Below are 17,362 nucleotides of genomic sequence, written 5' to 3' on the forward strand. Positions count from 1 at the left end.
AAGCATCAATTCACACTCCAAGAATATTTTTGTGCCAATACCTACAGTTTTTCGTTTTTCCCGCGAGCTGTGCGTGAGTGGAATTCTTTAGATCAGAGTGTGGTCTCGCAGTCTTCAATTGACAAATTTGTTGAACTTGCTAGCATTTCTGTACTGTCAACAACGCGGATGTGATGTCATCACTTATGTGTCTTCCTTTTGCTTTTTATGTATAAATGTAAATCTGTGATAACGTCAGTGCATGAATGACGGTATCCTGAGTGTTTTTTTATGTGCTTGCCTCTTTTTTGTTGTAGTGTCTTCGCATACTCTTGTGTACAAACGTGTGTATGGTTCTATGAGCAAATGTATACGGGCACTTAATCCACTCCTGTAAAAATCCCTAAAAGGATTGACAGTATCTCCAAATAAATAAAAAAAGTGTAAGATCACTCACAACACCGCCACGGCCTACCATCCTCAGACTAATGGTTTGACGGAACTGTTTAACCGCACCTTGGGCGATATGTTGTCGATGTAAGTGCCCTCCGACCATTCCGACTGGGACAAGATCCTGCCGTTCATCACCTACGCCTACAACACCGCCATGGAGACCACCACCGGCTTCTCGCCGTTTTTTCTTCTCTACGGACGAGAACCTTCCTCACCGCTCGATACTGTACTTCCTACCGGCCTGACCAGTCTGAGTGCACCACCATTTCGGAGGCTTCCAAGCATGCCGAGGAGTGCCGTCAGCTCGCTCGGTCGTTAACGTCCGGCGAGCAGGGGCGTCAAAAATTCCTCTTCGACACCACCCACACTGCTGACAGTTCTCGACCCGGCTCTCTCGTCTGGCTTCGCGTGCCGTATACCACTCCCGGCCTCTGCTCCAAACTTCTCCCCAAGTACCAAGGCCCTTATCGCATCATAGAGCGCACTTCCCGCTGTAAAACGACATTGTCGACCCCGTGACACCCGCCACACATCAACGCCGACATAGCCGCGAAACTGTTCATGTGTCACGCCTGAAGCAGTACTATGACCCGTGTGTACTGTTGTCTCCCTGACTCGCCAGGATGGCTTCGCTTTCAGCCGGGGGCGATTGTAAAGAGGAAGATGGGCAGCGGCGGCGGCAGCCACACCGCCAGCGCAAGGCGCGAAATCGTTGGGTTGATGCCCCGGAGCTCGGACCGCCATTTTGGCTAGCTGTTCTTAGGCTGTTTCCCCGGAAATCTCGCTACAGTATCTATTCTTTAGATCCCCCCCCCCCCCCCCTCGTTTTGGCCCCTTCTTCTGAAGGGCCACTTTGTACTGCGTATGCCTTCGCGACGGGACGCACGAAGGAAATGGCCTACTGAGGAATGGCCGCCGCGGCACTCGGCTGCGGGATCGGGTCGCCGCACGGCGTCTGGCCGGCCGCCCTGCCTCCCTCGTCCGCGGCGCCGCGCTTGCGCCTTGCCGATCACTGGATCGTCTTGAGGAGCTCAAAATGTTTTGGTCTAACTCGTAACTCACGTTACAACGGTCCTGAAAACCTGCACCGCTGGGGAGTGGTCCGTTCTGCGATGTAGTGTACATCTGCATGCGCGCACTGTCTTTTTGTTTTGCTTTGTAGTTTCCCTGTTAGGATATCGTTTTTATTATTTCTCCCGGGTTTGCCACCCACACCGAAGGAAGCTACTCGGGACAATATTTCTGGCTGGCGGCTCCTGAGAAGCAACTCGTTCCCTCCCCATCTATCGCTATCGCTCTGTTACTGCCGCTGCTGCCGCTGTTTTCCTATTTGTGTTTTGTGTTTGTTTGTTTTTATTTTTTACCCCCTGGCCTTCGTAACACGCTCCTCCTCTTTCCTCTAAATGGACTGGAACACTCTCGCGTCTTACACTGGCTTTGGTTCCCCTTCCTCTAATGGGAGAGAGTGATTTCACCTCTCCCTTTGCGTACAGTGCCTTGAATATGCGAACTTGTCTTCATTCATCTGTATACCCTGATGAAGGACGGTCCTCCGTCCGAAACTGTTGGCAATAAACGAAGACAATCGCAATGCTGTGGAACATCCACAATAACCAAGGAGCATGTGGGAGCTCCTTTTTTTTAAATTTGCGGTGTTCGCCTATAGAGATTATTAGTGAATATTTTACGGCTTAGAGATAAATGATTAGAAAATCAGAAGAAAAACAACGATATATCGCCTGTGGGAACCGGACCCGCGGCCACCGAGTTACGCATCCGGTGCTCTGCCAACTGAACTACGGCGACGGCTGTCACATATTTTGCTTTCGGGAGAATTTGTTTACATGTGACGTAACCAAGAGTGTTCACCAGCGCCACTGACGTTCATCAGCACCGGGCGGAATACGTCCTGTATTACCGCTGGTGTGACGTGACGTCATCGAACGGCGAGAGTGGAAGCTATATGAGAACCCTCGTATGCTTCCTATGGCATCAAGGCTGCCAGAACCAAGGTCCTCATTAAGCAATTAAGCAGACAGGGGGAGAGAAATGAGGGTCTCGTTAAACATATGAGAGAAGCCAACAGCCACAGAAACGAACGAGCATAGGGGAGCTCCTTTTTATTAATATGTTGTGTTGATGAATGGAGATAGTCGAGTTTCCCTTCAAGTGGAGATGTGAGGAAACATTTAAAGATGATGAAATCGGATTTCTTGATGGATTCATGGTTCGGACTCGCAAACAATCACATTACTCGACGGCGGGACAAGAAGGTTAACTATTTATTAACACATGAATAAACGAGAAGAAACAAGCAAGGAGAAAAGTATTTACAACATAACCGTTGATTACACAAAATCAGACCTCACTCAACCGAGAGCGTTCCGTTTTAAGCCTTCTGTCTCCGCCCTTGGCGGGGACAACGACCAAAAATAAAACAGGCAACACTTCTCACCAATCGATGCTTAGGGAAAGGACAATAAAGTTTCCGTCATCCAATCAAAGACGGGGGAAAGGATGTTAGCTAATCAAATACTTGGGAAAGGAAAGGTTTCGAGCGCGCCTACAAACAGCACTGAACTCGCTGCGTTCCGAACCTTTGCCTTCCTCTTCGCTTCCCTCTCCGCGCACGTGCATACGGGACACACGTGTGCCACGGGAACAATCACTGAAGGTTCCTTAAAAACAAGAAAAGCTGTCGCTGAGGGGTCCAGCGTCCATTGGCAACTACAGCCTAGCTATGGGCCTCTTCTCAGTATCAGACGCTCATAGACCCATCGGCACCGCATCGCACACCGATCGTCCACCGTACACCTGCGTCCTCACAGTAATCCGCAGGGACGCGAGAAGGTTAATAAAATATCCACTCGCCACAAACACGACGACTGCAGGCATTCAAACACTGCACTGTAGAAAGCTGCGCGCTAGAAAGTATCTGTGGTGGGGAGGCAAGACGGAGACAGAACGAGCGTTCTGGCGACGGTGCCGCCAGCTCTACCCGGCACCTGCCAAGGGGCTGAGTAAGGCGGAGGAGCGAACTCTGCGGCGCCTGCAGACAGGAACCCTCCTCTGTCCTGCCATAGCAAAACACTTCGATCAGAACACAGATGGGCGCTGCCCGCACTGTGGAGAGATCTGCGATATCTTCCACATGGTGTGGGCATGTACTCAGAATCCTCACCTTCCCCTTCCCCCACCCGAGAGGCATGGGAGACTGCCCTCCTCAACTGCTCCACGCTGGAGTCCCAAAGGGCTCTAGTAAAGCGGGCGCGAGACGGGGCCTCGTCGTGCGGTGTCCCGGACTAAGGATACCGACCATGCAGCAGGGTTTTTTAACCCTCCAGCTCTCTTTGAATAATAAACTTTTTCACCACCACCACCAGCAACAATAGAGCAGCCACCGCGTCTCCGTGGTGCGTTCGCGTCAAGATGAATTCTGTAACTGTGCTGGGCGCTTGATGACACATCGGAAAGTTCAGCGAACTTCACAGAGATGATCAGTGAATATTTTTTCGATTAAAGATAATTTATTAGAAGTGCAGAAGAAAACACAACCATATGCGTACGGTTCGGCTCCCACCTGCGGCATATTATATTGTTACCAGACAGCAAGCCAAGGAAAAGAACTTCATGATGACAGATAAAACAGATGAAATACGATTTTTAATGCATGCAGGCCTAATGCGAGCGCTCCGTCCAGCGCCACTCCCGCTTCTCCGTAACAATATATATGTACAGGCGCGGCCATAAGTAAACGGAGCACGCTATTGCGTTCGAAGTGCAATCCCGCTTTCTCCATTGGTAATGAAGAAGCGTTGTTTGTCTAAAAGAAAGCCGACCAACCTGCGCTACCAGCATGCGCGTACCACTGCTGGAAATTTCAAATAGGTGACGCGTAAAAAATATTCTAAGAGAGTTGCGTGCTCCGTTTACTTTTGTCCGCGCCTGTACATTGTTGTGAGGCATCTGAAGCCCGCAGGTTTTATTTAAGCGCCGTGGGTGGGCACGAGCCCGTACAGTGCTGAACTAGTTGGCAGGATTGATATAGGCAAGAAATTTCCCGCGCCTGTTTGGGAAATGCAAACTGCTTTGTAATTCCATATACTACGTGAATAATATCAAGGATCTTCGATAAAGCAGCTCTAATACTAGTCAAAATTAAGCTCAAAGACTATTGTGTACTGCCCTGCTCACTTTTGCACGTGAGTGTCCGCGCAGGTTCATACATCTGCTAAACCGTTCTGAAGGTATTGTGTCTATCATTTTCTTGTCCTCTCTCTGTAGTTTCTCTTGTAGGTTTGCAAGGTGCCCCGACAATTAACGTTTTTTTTTTCGATTTGCAGTTTCTACTTTCATCACGTGAAAACCGACGCTTTGTGCTACTTCTGTCCGATGCCCTGAAGTCGGCCACGTCACTGACCAGCCTGCGCCTTTGTGGATGCGAGCTCAGTGCCGAGGCCACGTCGAATGCCTTCGCTGCCATCCAGCACCTGCTGACGCAGTAGCTCGTCGAACTGGCGCTGGACAAAGTCGTTGTCGTCCTGACATCGCGGGCACCGCTGGATGCCTTGACAGAGAGCCTGTCGAAAACGGAGACTCTTAAGCTGCTGAAGATTGTCGAAGTGGACGTCGCCATGAAAGTAAGGTTTGGTTTATTGCAGTAATATTGCAGTAGTATTGGGGTTTAACGTCCCGAAGCAACTCAGACTATGAGGGACGCCGTAGTGAAGGACTCCGGAAATTTCGACCAACTGAGGTTTTTTAACGTGCACTGACATCGAACAGCACACGAGCCTCTAAATTTCGCCTTCATCGAAATTCAGCCACCGCGGCCGGAATCGAACGCGCGTCTTTCGGGTCAGCAGCCGAGCGCCCTAACCAATGAGCCACCGCGGCGGGTCACCTGCAGTGGCGCTTCTTACTCTTTCTGTAATCTGTTGCCGTTCACTAATAGGCTGCTGCAAACGACCGAACACCTTTCGTTTTAAAGTGCCCTATTATGTAAGGGCTCTGACAACGAGTTGTACATGAGCCGAGCGTCGTGTCGACAGCACGCTCTGCCAATGTTCAATAGGACGGTTTGTCAGGGTCATGGAAGGGACATGGTGTAGAAAGGGCTGTGGGGATGGACTTTATTGCCGCGCAGATATTTTCCGCAGCAGCTTCAGAACATGATTTCCTGACACTGAAAGGAGAAGAAATGTTCGAGAGCTTGAAAGACGAGATCGTGACTGACGTCAAACGCATCAAAACCCGCAAAGACGATAAGGAAACACCAACAAAGCACTTAGTCCTGGCTTTCGCCTCTGGCAAACTCCCAGATACCATACAAGTAGGATACATGAAAATAACTGTCCGGCCATACATGCCAAATCGAAGAAGGTGCTTAAAAGGTGAAACATTTGGCACTGTCTCCCGGAGCTGTCGTGGCCGGCAAACTTCAGCCAAATGGGCACCAAATGTCCATGAATTCGTTGGCTGCAAAGCCACACCAAAGTGCGCTAAATGCGAAGGGGACCACCCCGCATACTCGATCGTGTCCATCCAGGAAGAAAGAGAAAGAGGTAACTATTAAAACTAAGGAAAACGTAACACCTCAAGAAGCAAGAAAACAACTCACACAAATACAAGGAACGGTCGCCGCGGTGGCTGAGTGGTTATGGCGCTCGGCTGCTGGCCCTAAAGACGCGGCGGTGGAATTTCGATGAAAGCGAAATTCTAGAGGCCCGTGTACCTTGTGATCTCAGTCCACGTTAAAGAACCCCTGGTGGTCAAAATTTCGAGATCCTTTCACTACGGCGTCCCTCGTAGCCTGAGTCGCTTTGGGACGTTAAAACCCCATAAACCATAATCCATAAACGCCAGGAAAGCTCCTGCTCACAGAAAAAAACAAAATTCACCAATGTGGTACGACGGGGTGGGGAACCACACCGGCCTGTTGTTCTTGCCCAGGCCACACGCAGTTAGCCTGTGGCAGGGCCATCCGCGCCCCCGGCAGATGCAGCAAAGGCTGTCCAGTCACCTATGACAACCGGCTCGCCGGCGCCTGGGTCGACAGCCCGCAAGGTTTTCTCCCAGTCCGGACAGGCTTATAACTCGTTCAGCAGTACCTACTCTGCGGTCCTCTACCACCTCTACGGAGGCTATGGACACAACGCCAAATCTGCCAACGCTTCAGGGGAGGCGTAGCTTTGTTGACCGAAAAAGAAAAACTCCAACAACCGACCTGTGTTTTTAGTTACACCTACTAATTTAACGTGACTTTTTAATCCACTAGAATTGTCGTCGATTTAACAAAATACAGCGATATAAAAGGCACTCTGAAATTGCTTTCTACGGTCGCCCTATGTCTGCAAGAGAGCAACATGGGACCTCTACAAAAAATATTTTAAAGAATTATTAAGTCTTTTGGTGTGACAGAGCAACCGCCGCTTAGGCTGTCTGGAGGGGCTGCTATTGTTGTCTTAACACGAAATATGAAGCCGTGGCAATCGCCCTACTTCATTTTAAAACAATAACAATACTCTCGGTATATCTTCAGCCACATCTATCCGTAACACTACACGAAATAGAAGCACGTTTCGAACAGCTGCCAGAGCCGTATCTTGTAGTAGGGGAATTTAATGTACACTTCTCTTTTTGGTGTAGGGAAGAAATGGACGCCAGAGGTCGTATTTTAGAAGATTGCGTTCTCTCGTATAAAGTGTTCCTACGGAATGCGGGAAAGCGAACTTATTGCTCTCGAAGCACTGGAAAAATAAGCTGCTTGGATTTATCTTTTAGTTCGCCATCTGTATTCAACGATATTAAGTGGGATGGTCTAGATTCGCCCGTACGGAAGCGATCATTTGCCTGTGAGTGTGAGCCTTTCATCCTCACCATCAATTATCCCGACCAAAACCTAGCCGTTGGAAGTTGCATTTAGCGACTGGTCGCTTTTGCGAGAAAAAGCGAGTCTGGAGAAATTTTTTTTTTCAGATGATCGGGGTATAGAGGAACTGAATTAAATGTTCACGACTTGTATGATCACTGCCACACGGCTGTCAATTCCTGAATCCTCAGGAGAGGTGCGACAGAATCATGAAGTTAGGTATACACAAGAATGTCGAGAAGCGAAAAAAAACAAAGCAAAGCATGGGGCATTTTCTGTAGGTACCCAACATATGAAATTTATAGGTTTTTAAAAAGGCAAGAGCCACAGCCGGGCATACCCGTAGGTGCTCAGAGAAAACTTCACGGCAAAACTGTATGCACAGTTCAACCACATCGAAGAATATGTGGAGCAAACGCGTAAACTGAATGGTAGCTACTCCGCCTTCACAGACACTTTTCTCACTGCCCCAGGAACACAAAAAAGTATTGATGAACAAGCAGATATGCTAGGAGAACAGTTTTTGGCGGTCTCTAGTTCCTCACGCTGCACAATCATTTTTAAAGTAGAAAAAATACCGGAAAAAATATTCATTTAATATAGTTCCAACGCAATAGTTCAGTGCATGATGGCTTTTCGTGATGAGACCGAAGTCAGGTTCTGTGCATATACAGCGGAGTGATAAAGCTTTCGGGCAATTTAGGCTCTGTCTAAAATACCAACAGCGTCCAAACAGACAAATAAGAATGTCATTGCACGTCGCTGCTGTCTTCAACAGCCTAAAGGACATATTATAGAGTCCACAGTGAGTGGCACTGGGGTGACGGACTGCATGCGTTGTTCATAGTGCGGACGTTGGTTGGTGCACGCTGGGCATTCGAAAATAATATGAAAGACAGTCTCAACTGGGCCGCATTTGTCACCATACATACTGTCTGCTTGCTTGAAACGGTATCGTAGACTGTTCGTAAACGCAATCTTAATACAAAGGCGATTAAAAATTGCTTCTTGATGACGCGGAAGCACCAGTGGTAGTCTTGATGTGAGCAGTGGGTCGATGCGATGTTGAAAGGGGTAATGATTACTTGGCGAGTTCCAGAGCCGATTCTTTTCATCCTGGGTCTATCGTTTGGCGAGTTTAAACGCATCTTGTTTTGTGAAGAAGATGCGCTTGTAGTTACGGTGCTGTAGACCTTTGCGCGCTGCTTCGTCTGCTCTCTCTTTGGCCAGGATGCCGCAGTGAGCTGGAATCCATTGAAAAAATTATACAGTGGCCTTTAGCAAGAGCCAAGTGGTGTAGGTATCCAATGTCACGAGAAATTGGCTGGTGATTAGTTCTCTTCAGTAGGTTGCACAAGGTTTGTGGCGCTCCTTGCTAGTCCGTGAAGATTACCCAGCGTCCTGGGTTATGGCGCAGGATGTAGGAGACAGCTTCTTTTATTCCGTACAGATCTGCTATGGTGGAGGAAGTCCGACGATGTAGTCGCCATGAAAGCATTTGGCCTGATGAGGGCACATAAATATTCATGATGAGGAGTCGCGACAAGTTGAGCCGTCAGTGAATATGTGTGGGTGTCTTGCGAATACTGCTCAGCTAAGTAGCTCAGAGCAACTTGTAGCAGCGCAGCTTGCGGCATGCCGCTCTTCGCAGTGAAACCTGGTATGAACTGTTTTATTTCAAGAGGTGAGAGTGTCCAAGGGGAAAAAGCTGGAACCAGTAGATTCCGTAGCTTACTTATCGCAGGAAGATGCAATAGCTGCACAGCTCGAACAAAGCCGCAATTGCTGGGGGTTATATGGACTCGGTGCAGGAAATAAACGTTTATTCCCTACAAGTACATGACGTAGATGGGCTAGAATCGTTACCTGTGCGACGATGACTTCCAGCGGTAAACATTATGCTTCCGCAACTGTTCTCGAAGTGGAGGAGCTGTTGGAGAGGCCAATAGAGATCCGCAGGAAGGTGTTTCGCGCTGCCTCCAGCGTACTCATATTTGTTGGTGACATTTTCTGCAAAATCGGTAAACTATAGCGCAAAAGACCGCCAACATATGCTTCATTAAGGAGAACCTAGAGCGGCAACGGCAGCCCCTACGTGTTCCTGTCATGAACTGGAAGATTTCTTATGCTGCTGCTTTATTCGCACGGAGTAAAGAAGGTTTCGGTCGATGACAATGCCGAGGAATCGTTGCGTCCGTACGTAGGGTAGCAGCCTCTCACCAAGAAGGAGCGGATATTTGGTCTTTTTTTTTTCCATGAATTCCATGGCAACACTTTTTTCCGGAGTAAGATGTAGTTATCGGGGAGCCACGTACGTGGAGATGTTTTGTAATGCTTCGACTTCGATACTTCGTAACAAGCTTCACAGCGCAAGGAGGTATTTGATGGCTTTCGTGTTTGTGTAATTTATACACGAGCAGAACAAAGTAGACCACTACTTTGCGTCAGTGGACAAATGTTTTCTGGCCAAAAAACGTTGCACCTCCTCAAATAGGCAGGTAGGCGGCGTGATCTGTGATGACCAGGAGTTCCGCCACGTTCTGCGTGCTGATGTCAGCGTGTAGCGCATGTATGTGGTTTGTGACACGACTTCGTATTTTTTAGGGTGGCCACCCTAAACAATATCACGGTGTCTTGGGCGGCGTCTGTGCAGCATATGTTTAGAACTGACGTTTGAGGGTGTTTAGCCAGCTGCTGTCGATGGCGCTTTGGTGCGTGAGGGATTTACGAGTGAAAGAAATTGGGTGAGTTGGTACTTATTCATTATTCACAACAGCGCACGAAACGCGGGCAAAAGGGGGACCACTTGTGTGGTCGATTAGCCCCCTTTTGTCCGTGTTTCGTGCGCTGTTGTGAATAATGGACATATTACGCATAATCGGGCACAGTGAGATGTTTCAATGCCCCCGATTGAGGCTCGGACGAATGGACTGTTCTATGTAGAGTGCGGGCTATGGCTGAGCTCTTGCAATAAAAAAAAAAAGAAACTCTTAGGCGATCCCCGGCCGATCGTTCGAGTGAATTAGCAGCAAAACATTCATTATATCGGAGAGCGACGCACTAAAGCTCGTTATTTTCGAGGTATTACATTCCGGTTCGTTATAACCGACGTCAACGAAATAAATTCCTTACATCCTCGGTCCAGGCAAGAAAGCTGGTTATATCCGAATAACACGCCAAAGTTCATTGTATGCCGGGGTGAGCACACGCAAGTCCATTATATCAGAGGCGGCTTACTGATGTTGGTTATATTCGAGGTGAACACTAAAGTTTGTTGTATCCGAGGTTAACATACGAAAGGTTGTTATATCCGAAATGGCATACTGAGGTTCGCTGTATCCGAAGTTGTGTACCAAGTTCGTATAGGTAATATACTAAGTTCGCGGCCCGGTGGGAAGATTGCCACCTGCCACTGGCTGCTGACAGACGGCGGTGTCCATTTCTGAGGTAAAGTTTTGACCCTGCTTTACTGGGCGCCTCTGTGCAGGACAGTGATATCCCGAAGAGTGCGGCACGAGCTCGTCGACACAACCAAGTGAGTAGACACTACGCTGTGGACAGCTATTCCAATCTTCGTTCTTTGATGAACGAGTGCGTTCTGCTTTGCCTCCTAGGTTTTTGCAACTGCAGTGTAGGACAGATAGTAAATTATTTGCGAATACGCTAGCGCTACTGCAGTGTAGCCGTGGGTTGATCGTCATACACCCTGAAATGTGTGGTGCTTCGGTGGAGACAATATTTAGAGCAGCGGTTGCTTGGTCCTGCATATCTCAAAGTACTGTTTCACACTCTTCAAATAGGCAAACGTACAAAGTACGAATGTATTTTACTTTTTCATAGGGTCAGTTAACTACGTGGAGGGGCAAATCACAGTTCCTCTCCAACATCGTTGCCTGTTTCGCAAGTTAACTGCAACTGCCGCAAACTATTGCCTCTAAGTATTTCTATTTTTTACAGAAATCCCTTGCAGTGCACACTATCGATTTTCCGGGAGTGGTTATGCGCGCTCTCATCAGCCACGCCAGCCTCTCCACGCTAATTGTGGACGCCTCGTTTTCCGTTCAAAAATACGGCGGAAGCTTCAGGCAGACTCTGGCCAAACCATGGGCTCCAGCCGAGCTAACCGTGGTGTGTCGCAATCGCTATCATCGCCGCAAGGCCAACTTAGTGTTCGAGGCGCTAATGGCAAACACAACGGTGAAAACGCTTAGCGTCGAAGGCTTCCATTTAGATGCCATGGATGCGAAGTCATTCTTCAAGCTCCTAGCCAAGAACGACACCATCGAAGATGTCAGCCTCTTGAAGATCAAGTGGACGATGAGGCGGCGCCTTGGACAACCAGTAAGTGGAAGTGGTTGCATTAGACTGCGATCATAATTTTGCTACATAACTGATATCATTTCGCCTTCCTAGAGCAGTTTAGTTTTTTTTTGCTTAACCTGGAGGATGCGCAAGAAGTTTCAGGAAGTCAGCCCTGGACATCTTGAAAAACTACGTTTAAGATTTCCGGAGAAGGAAGAGGCAACATTATTCGCAGTGCCTCTGCGCTTACAGACACAAGAGAAAAGGAAACCTGCGATCAGTTTTGAATCGGCATAATTTCGAACTTAAAATTTGGGTTCTTAACTGGAAGGGACACTAGGCCAACTTAGACGTGTTCTTATTCCGAGTAAAATTCAAAAGCTGAGCTTTTAGATACTTACTACAGTAAGATGCTTTATTCCGCGATGGTTCGAGAAAAGCTCGAACAGCGCTGTGGCAATGCGGAGCGGGTATACATGCTGCTAATGGCGTGCAGTTTGTGCCTCTTGGGGTATTCTCATCTGTGTAATCATCTCAGCTCATCTGTCTCATCAGCGACGAGCCAACATGACGTATACATAGCTAGTTGGCCTTCATTTTCGCCTTCACCCAAGTTTAGCTACTTCGCTTCGCCCACAGCTAGCTGTGCGGCCTTGCACGTTCAGCTCGGATATCAGCGCTGTTTCGACCTTCCCACAGGGAGAGAGAATATCCGCTTGAGATTGCATGGCGAGTCTGCGAGCATCCCATGGCGCATATTTTTCGCAAACATCCGTCGTGCTCTCCTGCTCTTCGCGCCTCGTCAACGCGGCATCAATTCCACAGCCGACTCACTGCGACATTCTCAAGCCTCATGCATGCATGTCCTGCGGCTGTTCTTGCGGGATAAGCTCCACCGCCTTGTCCAGCGGTCCTCTTCGCCTCGTTTAAGCACCGCGCTAGCCTCTCCGTCTCCCTTGCCCCCGCGACGAGCGAGCAGCCCGAGCTTCGGCAAGCCACGGCACTGCTTTCCTCCTTCTTTCACCCCGACCTACCTGCCTAACCCCAGGGCGTGGTTATCCGTCTTTCCTCTCTGTCCTCCTTGCTACGCCAGCCAAGGTAGATGTATCCCTGGTAGCAAAGCTCCATAGACGCCCATTGGCCCCAAAAATGGCGGCTCATAGGCACCCCAACGTCCCCGGATGCGGGGGCAGGTGGCATACTCACGTGTGCGTGACCTTGATTGACGTCACGCAAGCGTTTTTTTTTTGTTTTGTGGCGCGAATTAAAAACCGGTATTTTTGTAGAATGAGCACTTTCGAGCCCCTGTCTTTTGAAGGTTGTTGCTTTTCAACGAGCGCCAACATTTGACAGTCAAATGTGCTTGAGTTCCTCTTAGTTATGTGCTTGTTTATTCCTTTAGTTATGGCCTTGTTTATTCACATACCGCAAGCTCACCTTGAAATGAAGCCCTGAACGCTTCAAATGGATAGCGCGAATCGTGATAGAACGATGGAAAAAGGCTTCGCACTAGCCGCCCGCCGCAGAAAACGACAGAACCAAAAAAAAAATGCTGCAGCGGTGCAGTGGTTTGCAAATCTTACCACACGGTTACAGAGAAGCGACGAGCAAGGACGAAAAAGCCTTCGCAAAAGGGGAATTTTGTGACCGCCGGGGTAAATGAATGCGTTTTCCCAGACGCGCCGTTGCGGACAGCTCGCGATAAGAGATCGCTTCGTAATGTGGCCGGAAACCAAAACATGGTCTGTAAAGTCGCGCTGTCAGTGCATCACACGCCCATGAACAGAGGGTGGGACAAGAGTTTTACAAAAAATACAAAATTTGTCATAATGTTTTCATCAACCTCTTTCATCAAAAAAGTTTTAAAATAAATTTTTCTGTTGATGCATTGCATCAACATAGCATCAACATATGTATAGCATAAGGCGCTTGTCCTGTGGTTTCTTCGCTGTCTTTTGTTTGTTCGCGCCGAAAAATTTTCATCAGGATGCATAGCATTTCATTTGTATAAAGAAACTAAAGCTACAATTGTAGCTCTAATTACTTTATATTGTCACGTAGTGATGACTGCAGTTCGGCGAAGGGGAAACCGGCGAGAATGTCTTCAAAATGAAACTCTTTATTTGGGCTGACTCCCCACAGGGGGGCGTCTGCAGCATGCAGACGTTGGTGAGTGGCGAAACCACGGGGTTAACCCGAGCATCCGCAGGGACATCGCCGCAGGGGGATGATAGTGAACAATGCGTCACCACGGACCCGAGCATCCGCGCTTAGCCGTGCGTGGCATCGCCGTGTCCGGGGAAAAGGGGATCCTGGTGGTTGAGCCGATGCCGAGCGTTTGGACCTTTAAGGCCCCTCGGCAGAGGCAACATGCCACTTTGGCCCCAGCTTCCTGTAGACGGCACCTCCAGGCCTGACCCGAGCGGGGGAAATCGGCAGTCGCCTTTTCCTATCCTCCCCTCTATCTTTCGCTTTCCTATCTCTTTCTTACAACCCTCCTGTCTCCTCCTCTTTTCTTCGTTTTTTCCTCTTTTTCCTGGCGGCGAGGGTTAACCGTGTGTGACGAACTACCCTGAGTTGAGTCATATTAGGTTATAGTTAAGGTGTACAGCTGGCGTGGGCAGGACTTGCTCGCAAGTTCCTGTCCCGCCCCTTTTTGGGCTCCATGGTGGTGGCTGGCACCATGACCGAAAAACTAGAATTTTTATGGCTCCCCCTTTTTTCACACCAGATCGCTCTCTCAAGAGAGGGCGGAACGAAGCAGAAGAGTTTTGTCAAAAAAGAAAAGTCAGTTTTCCTAAGTGCCATGTGATCCATAGTGAAGTACAAGATAAGCAAGCTAGAATCCTGTCCCCCTTCCTAGTGTCAAATTGTTTGACAGAAGCCTTGGGCATTGGCTACAAGGTATCTAAAATGGCCAGCGGTGACTTACTGCTCGAACTGCGTGACAACGTCCAACACTCAAAACTTGTAAACATTGTATCTGTTGGGGATATTCCTGTCTCCGTGACGTCTCACCGATATCTGAACACCGTCCGAGGCGTTATATCCGAAAATGACTTTGTCCACATCACTGAAAAAGAGACGTTTTGAAGGTCTGAGTGACCAAGACGTGATAGATATTCACAGAATCAAGATCCGGAAGGATAATAAGGAAATAGACACAAAACATATGATCCTGACGTTCAACACCAGCACACTGCCCGACACAGTCGAAGTAGGATATCTGAAAGTTAACGTAAGACCATACATTCCCAACCCTCGCCGATGTTTCAACCGCCAAAGGTTCGGTCACGGCTCACAAAGTTGCCGCGGCCGGAAAACGTGCGCGAAATGCGCCTCGAATGATCATTCTGATCAATGTGACGCAGCCCCGCACTGCGCAAACTGTGAAGCAGACCATGCAGCATACTCTAGGACGTGTCTGTCCTGGAAAAAAGAAAAAAAGATAATCACCATAAAGACTAAGGAAAACATTTCATTTAAAGAAGCGAGAAGGCGTTTTGCACTCACGAACTCATTCTCCTTCACAACAAAACAAAACTTCGCCGATGTGGTGCGTGGGCGCGGCGCACCACACCAGGCTTCGGCACTCGTCCAGGTCACACGCAGTGAGCCTGTGGCGGTGCCATCCGCGCCCCAAGGCAGAGCAGCTAACGCTACTCTGCCAACTCCAAGTCAGGCTGCGCAGACCCCCGGGTCGGCGGGCCTCAAGACCTCTTTCCACAGGCCGAGGTCAAACTCGAACGTGAACGTGCCTTCTGCACGGTCGTCCAGCGCCTCCGCAGAGGCGATGGACACGACCCCGGGCAGCCCCGCGCCGTCCATGTCGGACGGTCGGCGGAGCTCTCTGGATCGATCAAAAAAAGACAGGCCCCGAGTCACGGGGCCATCAACAACTTGATCTACCTTTTCACCCTATAGAAACACAAAATTAAGATGGCTTTCATAATACAATGGAACTGTAGAGGACTTTTAAACAATTACAGGGACATAAAAGACATACTAGGAGCACAAGCTCCTGTCGCCTTATGTCTACAAGAAACAAATTTAGGTCCCCAAAAATATAACTTCCTTAAGAATTACAATGTTTTCCGCCGCTATCGGGAACAGGCGAGCCGGCTGTCGGGAGGCGTAGCCATCATAGTGGAAAACGGTACTCCGGCTCGAGAGCTTAAACTAAAAACAAGACTCGAAGCTGCCGCAGCCACTCAGGTTGCCCATAAAACCATCACAGTGTGCTCACTATATATCGATCCGCACTTTAATTTAACACTACATGACTTAGAGGATCTTTTAGAGCAGCTACCAGAGCCATACCTGGTAGTTGGAGATTTTAATGCACACTTATGTTTTTGGGGAAGCGACAAAACTGACGCTAGAGGCCATCTCGTAGAGGATTTTATTTTATGCAATGACGTCTGTTTACTCAACTCTAATAAACCCACATACTGCTCCCCAACCTCGGGGAAAATGAGTGTTTTAGATTTGTCTTTTAGTTCACCATCTGTATTTAACGATTTTAACTGGAGTGTTTTAGACAATCTATATCGAAGTGATCGTCTCCCTGTTGTAATAAGTCTCTCATCATCGCCAACAGTCGTTCCCACAGAACTACGGTGTTGGAAGCTACATTTAGCTGACTGGCAACTTTTTAGTGCAAAAGCCACATTAGAGAAAATAGTTTTAGAAAATACTGACATCAATGAGATCAATGAAAAGTTCACAAATTGTATCTTAGCTGCCGCACATTTAGCTATTCCTCAATCCTCTTTAATAGTAAAACAAAATCACAAATACTGGCACACAAAAGAATGTGGAGATGCAAAAAAGAAACAAAACAAAGCCTGGGGCAATTTTCGGAGATATCCAACACATGAGAATCTCATAAACTTTAAAAAGGCAAGAGCAAAAGAACGATACATCAGACGCAACGCAGAAAGGGCATCATGGCAACTGTACATATCCTCGATAAACAGCTCAATAACATAAAAAAATGTGGAAGCAGGTGCGGAAATTAACTGGAAATTTTACTCCTTTCACATTTCCAATGCTAACAACGCCCGGTACACAAACAACATTAGAAGAGCAGGCCAACATATTGGGTGAGCATTTTTCTAGTTTAAAGCTCATCCAACTACACACACTCCTTTCAAAAGCACAAAACAATAGTATAAAAACAAACTTCCCTTCAGAACATGCATACATGAAGACTACAATCAGCTGATTAATATGCGGGAACTAAACGCAGTACTAACATACGGTAAAAAGACAGCACCAGGCCCAGACAATATACATTATGCCATGCTTGCTCACCTCTCTGAGACTGCCATAGAGGCTCTCCTAAAATTTTTCAATAAAATATGGGTGAGTGGAGAAATCCCCCAAGCATGGAGGGAAGCAATCATAGTACCCTTTCTAAAACTTGGCAAACCACCAACTAGTCCCACCAGTTACAGGCCAATAGCACTCACCAGACGTATAGCAAAATCATTCGAAAGCATTCTAAACATCAGACTAACCTTCATACTTCAGTCCCGGCAACATTTAGATATACACCAATGCGGGTTTAAAAAGACATTTTCCACAACCGATCACCTTGTTCGCTTTGAGAACACAGTCCGGGAAGCGTTCATCCACAAGCAGCACTGTATCGGGGTCTTCTTCGACCTGGAGAAGGCTTACGGTACCACGTGGAGGTTCGGTATCTTCCGTGACCTAGCGGACCTAGGTATCCGTGGCAGGATGCTGAGCTAT

The 17,362-nt window shown here is 48.2% G+C and overlaps 1 pseudogene; it reads left to right on the top strand.

Moving 5' to 3' along the window:
- Positions 1–17,362, top strand: part of LOC149367767 (uncharacterized) — a 116,839-nt pseudogene that overhangs the window by 19,262 nt on the left and 80,215 nt on the right.

This window comes from Amblyomma mixtum, chromosome 1, assembly GCF_055824585.1.
Source record: "Amblyomma mixtum isolate Tamu chromosome 1, ASM5582458v1, whole genome shotgun sequence".
Classification (NCBI taxonomy): Eukaryota; Metazoa; Arthropoda; class Arachnida; order Ixodida; family Ixodidae; genus Amblyomma; species Amblyomma mixtum.